At 53.2% G+C, this 14,781-nt stretch overlaps 1 protein-coding gene across 2 annotated transcripts in view; it reads right to left on the bottom strand.

The window, feature by feature from the left end:
- Positions 1 to 1,721, bottom strand: part of BMPR1A (bone morphogenetic protein receptor type 1A) — a 153,133-nt gene extending 151,412 nt beyond the window's left edge. For both annotated transcript variants that reach the window (XM_058299405.2, XM_058299407.2), the window contains exon 1: positions 1,571 to 1,721. The gene's annotated coding sequence lies outside the window, so the exon portion shown is untranslated. The remainder of the gene's footprint in view (positions 1 to 1,570) is intronic.
- Between the last annotated feature and the right edge of the window lie 13,060 nt (positions 1,722 to 14,781).

Raw genomic sequence — 14,781 nt, 5'->3', positions numbered from 1 at the left:
GGTTCCTCCCCCCAAAAGTGTGGAATACAATAACCAGGGTTTGTCCAAAGGATTAAATGACGTAACGCAGGAGACCGCGCCAAGTCCTCGGGAACAGTTCGTTAACCGTTTAAAAGAGGAGAAAACTGCAGCACTTGGCCCAAACAAAAACATCTGAGAGCATGAAAGAGGAGCGCAAGTCACAAAAAGGCAGACCCTAACACGGAGCACATTATTTTTCTTCCCTGACGCAAGCTCTTTTTTTTTTCCCCTTGCCAAACCTTTCCACTGGGCGTCTGGAAGAAGAAAACGATTGCACTGAATTCGACAGAAAAGTTTTCGGAAACTGAAGTGGACGCAGCGTCACGACAGCCACGGCCGCGACGGCCGCGCAGGACAACAGGTGAACGCACCCGGCGACCGAGGGCCCGGCGCCCTCCCGGAGCAGCGCGCCCGGCCCCGCGCCCCGGGACGCACAGGTCCCCCTCCCGGGGCAGCGCGCCCGGCTCCACGCACCGGGCCCCCTCCCGGGACAGCGCGCCCGGCCCCGGGCCCCGGGACGCACAGGTCCCCCTCCCGCGGCAGCGCGCCCGGCTCCACGCACCGGGCCCCCTCCCGGGGCAGCGCGCCCGGCTCCACGCACCGGGCCCCCTCCCGGGGCAGCGCGCCGGGCCCCCTCCCGCGGCAGCGCGCCGGGCCCCGCGCCCCGGGACGCACCGGGCCCCCTCCCGCGGCTGCGCGCCGAGCCCCCTCCCGCCCGCAGCGCGCCGGGCCCCCTCCCGCCCGCAGCGCGCCGGGCCCCCTCCCGCCCGCAGCGCGCCGGGCCCCCTCCCGGAGCAGCGCGCCGGGCCCCCTCCCGGAGCAGCGCGCCGGGCCCCCTCCCGGAGCAGCGCGCCGGGCCCCCTCCCGGAGCAGCGCGCCGGGCCCCCTCCCGCGGCAGCGCGCCGGGCCCCCTCCCGCGGCAGCGCGCCGAGCCCCGGGCCCCGGGACGCACCGGGCCCCCTCCCGGAGCAGCGCGCCGGGCCCCCTCCCGCGGCAGCGCGCCGAGCCCCGGGCCCCGGGACGCACCGGGCCCCCTCCCGGAGCAGCGCGCCGAGCCCCCTCCCGGGACAGCGCGCCGGGCCCCCTCCCGCGGCAGCGCGCCCAGACACACCGCGCGTCCCCCTCGCGGCCGCGGGGCGCGGGAGGCGCGCCTTGCCATTTAAGGACCCGGGCGGCCGGCTCCCGGCGCCCCGCGCCCTCAGCGCCTCCCCCGGGCGGCCTGGCCCCCGGCCCGGGCACAAAGGAGGGGCCGGGCGGGGGGCCCGGCTCGGGGGGCTCGGGGGTGGGGAGGGGGGCCCGGGCGAGAGCCGGCGGCGGCCACGGCCCGGGGTGCGCGGCTGGGCGGGCCCCGACCCCGCGCCGCGGCCTGAGGGGCAGCTCGAGGCGCCGGCGGCCCGCACTCGAGGCCGCGGGGGCCCTGCGCGGGGCCCGGGCCGGGCCGCCCCGACCTCGCCCGCCGCGCGGGCCTCGCTGCCTCAGAAACTTCGCCCCGGCCGCGGCCCGGCTCCCCCCGCGCCGCGCACACGCACTTTCCGCCGCGCCAACTCACCGGGACCCCGGGGAAGTCATCCTCCAGCCGAGTGCGCGCGGCGGGCAGCGGCCGGGGAGCGCCGGGGGCCCGGCTCGGCCTCCGCCCTGGGCGTGCAGCGGCCCCGGCCCGGTCGCCCCTCGCGCGGCCGTGCGGTCGTCGTCTGGCCCGACGCGCCGGAGCCCGAGCTGCCCGCCCTCCGCCCTCCTCCGCGGCCCGCGCCAGCAGGCGGATTCCAATCTCGGCCGCCGCCGCCGCCGCGCGCACGGGGGGCGGGGGCGGGGGGAGGGGCGGGCCTGCGCGAGCCCGGGGCGCCGCGCGCGCGCACGGAGGGGGCGCCCGCCTGCGCCGCGCGCACCCGAGCCCGGCCGCCGGCCCCGCCCCGGACGCGAAGGGAGCCGAGCGCGCGGCGGAAGCGCCCGAAGGGCCCGCGGGCCCCGGCGCCCGGCTGCCGGGGAGGACGGCGGGCGGCCGGCACGGGGGCGCCGGGCCGCTGCGGCCGGGCAGGGGGGCCTGTTGCTTGGCGCGGCCGCAGACCGGCCGGCCCCGCGTCTCCGGAACCCGCCAGCCCCGGGCGCCACGGCTTCCCGGTCTCCCTCGCCCCTTCCCACCCGCCAGGCGCGGGGTCGCGGAACAAAACCTGGTCGCGCTCGAGTCGCGCACCCGGGAGGGCGGCCGTGGTCGGCGCGACCCGAGGAAGAAGACGGCGGTCGCGCGCGGTTTCCCGCTGGCCCGGCCCTCGCCCGCGCCTCCTGGGGCTCGGGGCCCGCGTGCCGGGACCGGAGGAGGCGCAGGAGGACGGGCCCGGGGCGCCGAGGGCGGGGGCGCCGCGTGCAGGGCCGGGGCGCCGAGGGCGGGGGCGCCGCGCGCAGGGCCGGGAACGGCGCTTCGGGGCAGGGGGCGCCGCGCGCAGGGCCGGGGGGCCGAGGGCGGGGGCGCCGCGCGCGGGGCCGGGGGCGCCGCTTCGGGGCAGGGGGCGCCGCGTGCAGGGCCGGGGCGCCGAGGGCGGGGACGCCGCTTCGGGGCAGGGGGCGCCGCGTGCAGGGCCGGGGCGCCGAGGGCGGGGGCGCCGCGCGCGGGGCCGGGGGGCCGAGGGCGGGGGCGCCGCTTCGGGGCAGGGGGCGCCGCGCGCGGGGCAGGGGGGCCGAGGGCGGGGGCGCCGCGCGCGGGGCCGGGGGGCGGAGGGCGGGGGCGCCGCGCGCGCGGGGATTCCAAGCGCGCGAGATGAGAACCCGCGGCCCCGGCCCGGCAGTCAGCGGGCTATAAATACGCCGGCCCTCGCCGCCTGCGCCTCGCTGCTGTGACCTTGCGTGCCCTCCCGAGCCTCGCGCTCCGTTAGGGGAACGTAAATAATTGTCAACACCTCTTTTATTTGATTTTGTACGGCGTCCTTTCTGGAAAAAGCAGTTAAAAGTAGTGTCCCGTGTGTGAAGAAAAGAAGGGAGGCCCCTCTTTTAACGCCCAAACGTGACCTTGTTCTCCTTGGTGATTCCATTGAACGAATAGCTCACGTTAAATTTAGTCTCTACGAAAGCAGGTTAAAGTCTCTAAAATCACTTTTTAAACGGTGGGTAAAAAGAAAGGGGGAAGGAAAAGAATGTCTCAGACCCTGTTTTGTTTTGGGTTTTTTTGGTTTGGTTTCTTGCACTCATTCTCCCCTAAAGAGTTATTTAGATTTCAGGGCATTCCCTTATACCTTTGTTTATATGTTTCAATTCCCTTTTATTCTTGTATAAATGTTTTTCTCCCTCTACCTTTTATCCCGTCCCCCTTTTCTTTTCCTTTTACAATTCTTAATACCTCAAAACATCTCGGTAAAGCCGAGTTTCGGTGCTCCTTTCTTTGACTTTTGCTCTGGGCTCTAATTTAGCGGTCTCAGCTTTGGAACCCATTGCTATGCAGGAAAGATCTAAGGTATGACTTTCCTTAACATCAGTTAAAGTGTGTCGGTCGCTTTTCTTTTTCAAGTTTCCTGCATGTTAGACTGCTTTAATTCTAGGGGAAAGGGTGGACCTTATCCTCAAGGAGGTTCAGCCTGACAGGCCAAAGAATTCATTGCTGTGCGCTGAGCAACGTGTCAAGGCAGAGAAAACGCCAGTGCGTGTGCTGTTATGGCCTCTACAGCCTGGTTCGATTTTTAGGCTCGTGTATCAGTCTATCAAATAACCAAGAGTCTCAGGTTGGAATTTTAGTACATCAAGTGTCTAAAATACAACAGGGTTGCCTGGTTTGTGTTATATGCCAGTGTGGAAATGAGAGCACAGAGAGATGTTGCATTTTAAGTCATGACATCCTCGACTGCTGCTCTACGAAAGGGTCCACTTTGCAAGTCTTTGGTAATTTTGCTTGACCTCCTTTTGCTCCATGAGACCCACCTAGTGCTGGCATTTCAATCCCAAACGTATGTCACAGAGGGCAGCCTTCAGACAACTGAGTGGAGCACTGCACTCTCTGCTTCCTGGCATGTGTGTGCATGCCAGCCTGTTTCTCCAGTTTGCCTACCCACTAAATAAATGAACATAGCAGTCAGGAAGCCCAAGGAGACATCTGGGCACGTATGGTCTGGCCCCTAAACCCAAAGGCAATGCCTGAAGCTTCCAATTTAACATTCTCTAATGTGGCAGTCCTGTGAGCCAGTTAACAGAATGAGCTAGAAATGAGCCTTTTTCCTCTGCACAGTTAGTTTGAGGTATAGGTCCCAAGAGTGGTAACTGTCACGTGGCCAAATCACATCACATTAGTTTGGAACGGAAATGACCCAATTATTCAATCTTCCCTTGACTGACACCTTCTCATACAGGTCTTAGCTCCCCGAGGAGGCTTTCCCTGAACACCTATCTTAAATTAATACTCTGTCACAACCAACTCCAGTTTCTTTTTACTACCTGAAATCGCCTTGTTCGTGGGCATATTTGGGTCTGATCTTGGAGTTGTTCTGCCCCAATAGAATAAACCCATGGCGCAAAGGCCTTGTCAGTTTGTTCTCAACTGTATGCCTAGCACATCATAAGTGCTCCATATTTTTGCTGAGTGAGCTAGATGAGGATAGACTATCCCTCTGAGCATTTCTGAACTTTGTCATCAAGACCCTTTTGGTTTTAAGGGGTTGTCATGGACTCTGTTGGGAAGGTTGCAGGTTGGCCAGGGAAGCTGTGGATTTCACCATCTTCAGAAAAAAAATGGGCCTTCTGCCTTAAGGGATCCAAGGTCATTGCCATCTAATCCATCCAAAGTCTCTTCCTGTTGTAATGACTTTATGAGTTGATAGGCAGAACCAAGTCTTTGTAGGTTTGGAGAAAAGTTAGAGCACAGGAAGGAGGGACTAGTGATGGGATACCCTTGTAGGGTGATATTTTTAGGTTGGTTTCAGACCGAACAGTAAATGGACAAAAAGTGTGAGGAAAGTAGAGGAAGCAGCTGCGTTTTTCAGCGTGGACATAACTACATCATTTTACTGGTTCAGAATACCCCACCCTGGTTCGAAAGGACCATAACATAACAACTTGTGTTCAAGAAATGGATGCCTATCTATAAGTAATAAATCAGTAACCAAAGTAAAGTTTAAAAATGTGAATTTATTTGTAATGGCACAGCGTTTTACTTCCCCTTCTATTTTTACTTCTAAACAACTCGCTCCTTCTCCCCTACTCCATTTCAAGATCTCTTTGCTTCAGTGTACTTGTTTACTATGATTAACAGACTGTTTACCATTTCCTGAGGATACTGTTTACCCTTCGCTTGGTCCAGTCTGGTTCTTGGCCTCCGTAGTCCTCCTCTCCGCCCTCCCTTTCCAGGATGTAGGCCCTGAGGCAGGAGTTCTCAGGGCTCCAACCCCAGGGATGCAGACGCCTGCTTGCTTTTGCCGCTTCCCCGGGGAAGCCTGAGTGTGGCCCCTTTCTGTGAACTGGCTCCCGGCCCTTTCCTTGTGCCCGCCTGGAGCTCTGGTCTCCCTGAGCCCCCGCCTTGCCACGCAGGCTCTGCTGAGCTCTAGCAGCAACACTTGCCTGCCTCCTGCCCTTTGCGCCTTTATAGATTCTCTCCGCTCCCATATCCCGCTTTCTGTCCGGCCCCCTTCCCTTGGTATCTCAGGCTGCACTTCCTGATACCACCTGTGCTCCTGGACTACCACCTGTTGTTTGCTCACCACTTCCTGGCTATCACCTGGAGCTGGAGCCTGCTCCCCCCCCCCCCCCCCCAGCTCACAGTAAATCCCATCCTAGCCCCTCCCACAGCAGATCAGAGCCCGGCCTTTCCCTGTCCTGATAAAAAGTGGGTTTATAGCCTATTACGCTTCGATTACTATTTAATAAGATAAAACCAACTGTGTATGTGTGTATGCACACATACGTATATGTATAATACACACATATATACACATATAATACATATGTATGTAGGTATTCTGAAATGTAAGAGGCGTATCTGAGTCTACTGACTAATCCTAAACACTGCTTCTCTTCAGGAATTCCTTTGGGACTAGTAGTCCAGGAATTCCAGCATCTGGAGCGAAGTACAATCACCCTGTGAATGCTGGGTCAAAGGCAAGGCGCTGGGATAAAGAAACGAGCTGGGTCAGGAACGCCAGGCCACTGACAGCCACGCCGCACTCCTGCACGTGGTCTCCAGGGTCGAGAGGTGGTGTCCCTAGGAGAGTGCGGTGCTGCTGCCCCAGTGTGACCACCACGTACACGGGGAGCTCCTGTCCCTGCTGCAGACGCAAAGTTCCACAAGGACAGGGCCTAAGATTTGCTCCATCGTGTCCCTAGTCTCTGGTGAGCCGCCTCGCACACCAGTAGGTAGTTGGTATTAACAGAATGAGTAACTGAATGCTGTAGGCATCGTGGTGGGCTCCTGCACCCCAAAAGCTTAAAATCCAATGAAAACAAGTCACATACAGAATTCCTGCATTCCATGTTTGTTTCCAAGTCAGGATGTATTGACCTGAAGATGGTTGACATTTCATTTTGTTCCATATTGATAGTTTGCCCTCCTTTTTCTTTATCAGCCAAGACAAGATTTTTTTTTCAGTTTTTTTTTTTTAAAGATTTATTTATTTATTTAATTCCCTCCCTCCCCCGGTTGTCTGTTCTCTGTGTCTATTTGCTGCGTCTTGTTTCTTTGTCCACTTCTGTTGTCGTCAGCGGCACGGGAAGTGTGGGCGGCGCCATTCCTGGGCAGGCTGCTCTCTCCTTCGCGCTGGGCGGCTCTCCTTATGGGGCGTACTCCCTGCGCGTGGGGCTCCCCTGTGTGGCACAGCACTCCTTGCGCGCATCAGCACTGCGCATGGCCAGCTTCACACGTGTCAAGGAGGCCCGGGGTTTGAACCGCAGGCCTCCCATGTGGTAGACGGACGCCCTAACCACTGGGCCAAGTCCGTTTCCCTTTCTCAGTATTTTTTGAGGATTCATGATAAAGCACTTACCTTGATGGAATGAGAGTCTACTAACATGCGATGCATGATAATAAGCAGTGAGGACTATCTTGACTGTAAATTCTGACAACAAACTTTTAACAAATAATGTTGAATTCTACTCCCCTTAAGGCAACTTCCTTAGTTCTTTCATGGGGAAATATATTTATTTATTTAACCAGTAAGCAGTATTTGTCAGTGTTTTAAAGAAAAAAATAGATTATTTTCCATGTAGTTTGCTACCCACCCTAAAACCAGTCTTGCTCACCGTGCATCCGAATTATACTAGCTTCCTCCTAACTGTTCATCCCCCTTCCAATTTATGGTGCCCAGCTTTTCAAGCTTTCTCTTATTAATAGGACCACTCCCATGGAAGTCTGGGAAGCTCTGCTGCAGGGCAGCTCTCTGTTGGGGTGGTCTCCCTAAGTCCTCCAGAATGGACACCATCTGCCTCCTTTAGTGTCAGTCTCCTGCCTGCAAAGCCCAGATTCCACCCTTCAGGAAACTGTCTCCGACGGCTCCATCCCAGACTCCTCCTCCTTCGGCTCTTCTCTCTATAGTCTATACCACTCACTTCTTTGTATTGTCTAGTTGTCCCCCATGTCTTTACCCCAAATGAGGGTTTTTTTTATTCCCACCCCCCTCATTTTTTATGCTCACTGTCTGCTCTCTGTGCGTGCTCGTTGTGTGCTCATCTTCTTTTCAGGAGGCACGAGGAGCCACACCCAGGACCTCTATGTGGAAGGGAGGCACCTGATGACTTGAGCCACCTCTGCTCCCCCCAAATGAGATTCCACCACCCAAATTCTCTTACATTTAAATAGGGTTTTGCAAGGTCCCAGCCCAGAAGGTCAGTTTAGGGCAGGAGTTTTTAACCAGGGGTCCGTGAGCTTGAATTAAAATTCAAAAAACATTACTCTTTTGGGGACGTGTTAGTGCAAGTGAGATACATTTATTAAATAATACACAGGATAGTGTGGGCTTAGTAAGGGGCCTGTGGTTTTCACCTGACTGGCAAAGGGGTCTGTGGAACAAAAAAGGCTAAGAATCCCTGGTTTAGGGGTTGTGGGCAGCACAGGCCTCCCGTTGTCATCCTTGAATTCCGGAACCCTTGCCTCTGCTCATGACTTGATTCCACTTGTAAGGGAAGGGGGGCAGCGGGAAGGGGGTCCCGTACTCCGCGACGCCTCCACTGTGCTGATCTGTCCCCCTCGCCCCCACCCATTCTCACCATCGCTGCAGTCGTCCTGCTGAGCCCAGGGTTGCCACGCCCCAGGGATGGGCCCTGCACGCCCCAGGGATGGGCCCTGCACGCCCCGGGGATGGGCCCTGCACGCCCCGGGGATGGGCCCTGCACGCCCCGCTCGCTGTGAAAGCACCCCCTGGAGTTGTGCACCTCGCCCTCCGTCCTGAACTCGCCCAAGGGCTGCTGCGGCGCAGGCAGGGAGCCAGGCTCAGAGCCTGCGTGAGAACCGGCTTCTCTAGATACCTTTCAGGACATTTGGCAGCCTGGATTCAAGCATTTGTTAATTCTATATTGCAAAATATGTATGCATATAAATAGGTTGAAAGGAAATAAAGACAAAATGTTGGCAGTACTTTCTGAGTGGTGGCATAATGGATGGCTATTATTTTCTTCAATAAGCTTTGTTATCTATTCTCACACTGAGCAGTGTCACATTTATAATCATTAACAAAATTTATTCTGTTGTTATGCTTGCAATAATACATCAGACAAATAAGATTTTTAATATATATACTGTATTTCATCAAATGGAAAACACCATTGTTTAAAATATGAGTCATCTTATGTACAACTAAGAAAGAAAAACACTGCCAATTAAACATCACCCATCAATCCCCTTACAGAAATGTTAAAATGGGGGGGAAAATGCATCTAAGAATGAGGAAATAGAGTATGTTTTAATGCAGCTAGTAGGCAAAACAATGCCACACAGACCAATAGTTTGAAATGGTGAGATTCTAGGCTTTCAACGTACAGTTTTATTTGCCATTTATATCGTCACTCTATAAATACTAACCACAAAAGCAGAGTCAGTGCCATTCAACAGAAACACGTACGTAAAACAAACAAAAGTGAATAACTTCTGATTCAGTCAAATGGAGTTTAGAAGAAATACTAGCATGAAGGCATGTGTTTGAATTATATTACAAATAAAATAACCTTTTTGACAGTTGCTTATACTGACAATGCGGGATAACAGGAACTGGAATTTTAGATGTTACCCTACAAGTTTTTAATTTTGGAAAAATTAACATACTAAACAATCAGAAAAATCTCAGCGGCCCAGTCGGATGACTTTACATGTGTCTCGGAAGCTGAACAATAGGGTTGCTGCTTATGGGGCCATCAGGAAAAGCCAGCTGTGGGTTGCTTTCTAGTACAATTAATTGCTTCCGCTGTATATAAAATTGAAAGAATTGGGTGCTTTAGTGCGGAAAAAGGATATCCTGCTACACTGCTCCTATTTCCTCACAGAGGCTATTACTGAGCCTTTCGCCATTAATTCATGTGCATTGGATTATCCTGTGATGAAAGACCGAAAGCCTTTTCATTTTTATAGGCTCTTATCTCCTATTTATTCGGCACCTCTCTGCAGATACCTGCTCTTCTCCCAAGACTGGGTAATCGCTGGGATGTCAGGAGGTGGATAGTGGCTGACTTCCTTTGCAGAGCCTCACTTTGAGCTCATTGCTACATGCTTTCTTGGGGTGGCCTTTCTCCTCGTTGAGAAATATTCCGAGTCCTGTCATTCAAAATGACAGCGACCGCATTTTCAATGATGCCACTTGTTCCCTGCCACTGGACACTTTGATACCACTCTTCTATAAATCCTATATAGACCTGCACAATCCAATAAATAGTCACTAGCCATGTCTGACCATGTAAATTTAAATTAACTGAAATTAAATATGCAGATTCTCAGCCTAGCCAATTTCAAGTGTGCAATAGCTACATGTGGTTAGTGACTCTCACGTTAGGACAGCACAGGGTTAGAGCACTTCCACTTCCACAGACAGCGCAGGCCTCACGAAGAGTATCTGAGACCATGAGTCGATCCAGTGTTTCTGTTGCCACCACGCAAAAAAAAAAAAAAGGTAGGAAAGTGGCCAAAATGCTAACCGAGGTTGTCTGGGGGGGAGTGCGGTGAGACCAGGGTCCCTTTTTTCTTCTCTCTGTTTACATGTGTTCTCCATATTTTGTTCAACAAGCACGTATTCCTTTTTTTAATTAGTAAAAAGTACGTGTAAGATACTTAAGCCCATTCATTTCTTTTCTTGCCTATTTCAGCCAAATTTGTTTCACGTGGCCCACTTATCTCCAAGAGAGGAGGCGGTCATTTTGAGCTACTGTTTCTTTGAAAATTACTTTCAGGCAACAGCTTCCCCTAGAGCTCTGTATTCCTTCTGTCCTTGCACGGGCAGCATCGAGAGCTGATGTTTGGGGTGGCCTAGAGCCCCTGCTAAACAGACTCCGAGGAGGGGGCTCTGACAGCCGGCCCCCTCTCCCCGGGGCCCTGGCCAGCATCCACTCGTCTCTAGCTCACATCCAGGGTCTCGGAGTCGAGGCCCAACAGGCTGAGGAGATTCACAGAGCTGAAGAAGTCGCTGGTTTACCACTGAGAACCGTGACGAAAAGTACTGGTTTCCTAAAAGCGCAGACGCGCTTGTACGGGTGTAATTAGGAACGGCCAGCTGTTGACAGTAAATTATAAACTGCAGCAAGCGGGCCTCAGCGGGCGCTCCGGAAGGCCGCTCTCCAAGTCCAGGCGCAGCAGCGCGGGGCCGGCGAGGTTGGGCGCTGCCGTCCAGAAGGAGGTCCCCTCCTCTCGTTTGTGACCGAAACGAGAGGACCAAAGAGCTCCTAAAATGCATCTCTATTCGTCCTTCCCTCCTCCTTGACACCTGAAGCGGGTGCCACCGTTATCTTGACTGCTGCTGCACCCACCCAGGAAAGAGAGACCCCTCAGAAGCAGGTTAAGCAGCAGCATAGATATCCTGGCTGTGCTCCCCAGTTTTTCACTTTGGGCAAAGTTTACCAGCCTCTCTGAATCCCGATTTCTTTATCCATGAAATGGGGGTGATATCAGTCTAATGGGACAGATGAGAGAGTTAACTGAGAGGGTATCTTCAGCGGGCCTGGCAGAGCCAGCACTCAGTTAACTTTGGTTCTCTTTCCTGCTCCTTCTAGAAAGTCATAGGTATGCTAGTGTTCATGCTGAAGGGGAAACGAAATAAACCGCTGCTCTTAATGAGCCTTCCTTCAGATACAGCCCCGTGGGATTGGTAATTAAGACGGGCTTCGGCTTGGGCTGGGCTGCAGTTGTTTGCTCCAGCCTTAGCTCAGGAATTGCCTTCTCTCGAGAGCTTTCGCTGTCCACTCCCAGGCTGCACGAGTCCCAGAGCATCCCAAGTTTATTTCTGCCCTGTCACTTGCATTCTGCTTCTCAGACTGTGGTACCCAGCATTGGACGTGGAGTAAGTGATGTTACAGTGCATCTTCAGGGCATCCGTTTTATTTAATAAGTAACTTAAAACAAAGAGCATGACTTTTAAAGCTGAACATTGTCTCATTTCTCCATCAAATGAGCTCCATGAGGGTAGGGATTTTGTCTCTGCATTTATAGTATGTAGCCCAAGGCCTGTGTAGCAGTTTGATATTACTGATGAATTCCAAAAAGAAATATTGGATTATGTTTGTAAATTGATCATTTCCTCTGGGCATATTAGATTATATTGGATTCATAGGTTTACTTGATTAGGTAATTATGCAAACCTCTTGTGCCCATAGGGTGTTGAGTGCCCACCCTTTAGTGGGTGGGGACTCAAAGATACAAGGCAGGGCAAAGGACAGAGCTGAGGGTTTTTGATGTTGGAGTTTTGATGTTGGAGTTTGATGCTGAAGCCTTAAGCTGGAGCCCCAGGAAGTAAGCGCACAGAAGAAAGAGACACAAGTCCCAGGAAGAGAGGAACCCTGAGGCCAGGAAGAAGCAAGCCCTGGGAAGAAAGGAACCTTGAACCCAGAGAGGAGCAAGACCCTGGAAGGGAGGAACCCAGGAAGCCTGAACCTTCACAGCTGTCGGCAGCCATCTTGCTCCAACATGTGAAAATAGACTTTGGTGAGGGAAGTAACTTAAGCCTATGGCCTGGTATCTGTAAGCTCCTACCCCAGGTAAATACCCTTCATAAAAACCAAGCAATTTCTGGTATTTTGCATCAGCACCCCTTTGGCTGACTAATACAGCCTGGCTCAAAACAGAGGTTCTGGAAACGTTTGTGGATGGAACTGAACTCTCATCCTCTAGTACTTCTGGGAGAATATAGTCTTTCCATGAAGGAGAGGAATTTTGAAACCAGTTTACCTGACAGGACTTCAGATAGAATGCCTCCTGAAGTATAGTCTTAGCTGTACTTTGGGAAAAGTTAAACACCTCATTTCCCTGCCTAAGGAGGATTATAAAGATTCAGTGAGAGAAAAGATACATAAAGGGTTGAGTGCTATGCTCGGCATATAGAAGAAGCACAACAAAAAGCTTGTTTTCCTGTCCTTTAAAGTCACATTCTGGTTAGCAGCTGCAATGGCCTGGGTTCTCTAGGGAAACAGAACCAGTTGAAGATATCAGTAAATATTGTGCGATTTTTTATGAGCTGTATCACGCCAAGTATGGGGACGCACAAGTTCAAATTCCATAGGGCAGGCCTCCAGCTGGGAACTCCCGTGAAGTTTGCTCCATGAGTTCCCCAGGAGGTGCTGGCTGCTGCAGGAGAGACGGAAACTCTCCCTTCTGATTGCTGAAAGCATCGCTTCTCCTTTCAATGCCTTCAACTGGTTGGATTCTCTTATTGTTGAAGTATTACTGAAGTCAGTCTCCTCAGTTGACTGTAGCTGTCATCAGCCATAGATGCAAACAACTTACTGGTGATTTAAGTCCATGAAATGTCCTCACAGTAGCAATCAGGCCAGTGCTTGCTTGACCAAAGCAACGAGACACTAAAACCAGGCTAAGCTGATGCACGACCCTAACCACCTCAGCAGCCTACAGCCTACTAGAGGATTCTGATGAGCTCCCTTCCAAGCAACTCAGAAAGGACCTGGCATCCTAGCACAGGTCTGAGCCATGGCCTGGGGTTTTGTTTGCAAGGCCCTGGTCCTTCCTCCTAAGCTTCCACCCTAATGTTACCTTACCATTCAACAGCTTGCTTACCATCTGGGCTACCTTGGTATTAAAACTAGGGCTGGTAAGATGGAGATAAGTCAAGTAGGAGGTGGAGAAGGGTAATGTCCTGTTTTGGAGGTGGGAGCTGCACAGTCCTGTGCCATTTTCAGCCTGGCCCCACTCAGTTATCTGATTTACCATCCCAGCTCCAGTCTTGCTCCTGGCTCCAGGGGCAGCCCTGGGTAGAAGTGGCCAGCTCCCAACTCAGAGCACAGAGCAGGCACAAGGCGCCAGGACCCCGATGGCAGTGTCCGTCTTTCTGTGGGCTGGGTCCAGAGTGGTTTTATCAGGAAACTGAAAGTGTTTAAACTTTAGGGCCCCTTACTCTCAAAGGCCCCTGTGAGTCCTGAGAATTGCTGGAATGTTCTAGTTTGGGAGCAGAGGCCAGGTTGCAGTCGGGGAGCATTCTGACAACTTGCCTAAAGAGATTTCAGAAGAAAGAGATCCGTGCAATTTGTTGTGCTTTATTTTCTCATTGTACACGAATGCTCACTTCCAGCCTTAATTTTGTCTTTGTAGTTTCTTCTTTTTCCTAAAGATGGCCCCACACAACCTGGTCCCAGGCTGTGTCTCCTTTTCTCCCAATGCCTCCATATCCTGTCATTCACCATAGAGTCACAAGTATATCGGGAGGAAATTCTGCAGGGGTCCCCGTAAAGATGGCTTTACACACAAGATAGAACCACCATTCCTGCTTGTATTCCGTCATCTACCCCCAGCACACGTAGATGCCCTGCACCAATTCTCCCCAAGTGCCAGGAACCTCTGGCAATGCCAAGTGCTTCATTAGAACTGAAAAATTAAAAGCGCTGTTGGTTGGCTCCTTTCCTAAATCTAAAAGCTATTCTGAAATAGTCTTGTTATACCTACATTTATGGATCAAATAGGCTTTGAACTAGAGTTAGATAAAGAAATAGCTGATTTGCAAACAGAAAGGTAGTCTGTAAGAATTTTTTTTAAAGATTTATTTTTATTTATTTCTTGCTACCCCCTCATCGTTTGCACGTGCTGTGTCTGTTTCTTTTCATTGTTTCTTTAGGAGGCACCAGAAGCCGAACCCAGGATATGGTAGGGAGGCGCCCCATCACTGGAGCCACCTCTGTTCCCTGCTTTGTTGTGTCTCTCACTGTATTTTCCTTCTTGTGTCTCTTGTTGCATCAGTTCGCCACACCTGCCAGTCGTGCCAGCTCACTGTCTTGCTCACTCTCTTTGGGAGGCACTGGGAACCTCCACTCCCTGCTTTGTTGTGTCTCTCATTATGTTCTTCTTCTTGTGTCTCTTGCTGCATCAGCTTGCCACGCCTTCCTGTTGCATAAGCTCGCTGTCTTCTTTAGAAGGCACCAGAAACCAAACAAGGGACCTCCCATGCGGGAACGGGGGGCTCCATTGCTTGAGCCACATGCTTCCCACGTGAGAAGTTACTTAATAAAATGTTGTGGGTTTTAAATAGAATTTGCTCATGAAAAAAGGAACTCAGCTCCCAGTTCAATGATGACGATGCCATCCTTTTGCCATTTCGGTACTAAATCTCTCCAGTCAAATGCCGAACTATAGAAGGAAAGGAAAGAAAAACACAATCTTCT

The sequence above is a fragment of the Dasypus novemcinctus genome, chromosome 6 (genome assembly GCF_030445035.2).
Source record: "Dasypus novemcinctus isolate mDasNov1 chromosome 6, mDasNov1.1.hap2, whole genome shotgun sequence".
Lineage (NCBI taxonomy): Eukaryota > Metazoa > Chordata > Mammalia > Cingulata > Dasypodidae > Dasypus > Dasypus novemcinctus.
The sequence above is the reverse complement of the archived record's forward strand: the minus strand, read 5'-3'. Positions and strand labels throughout refer to the sequence as shown.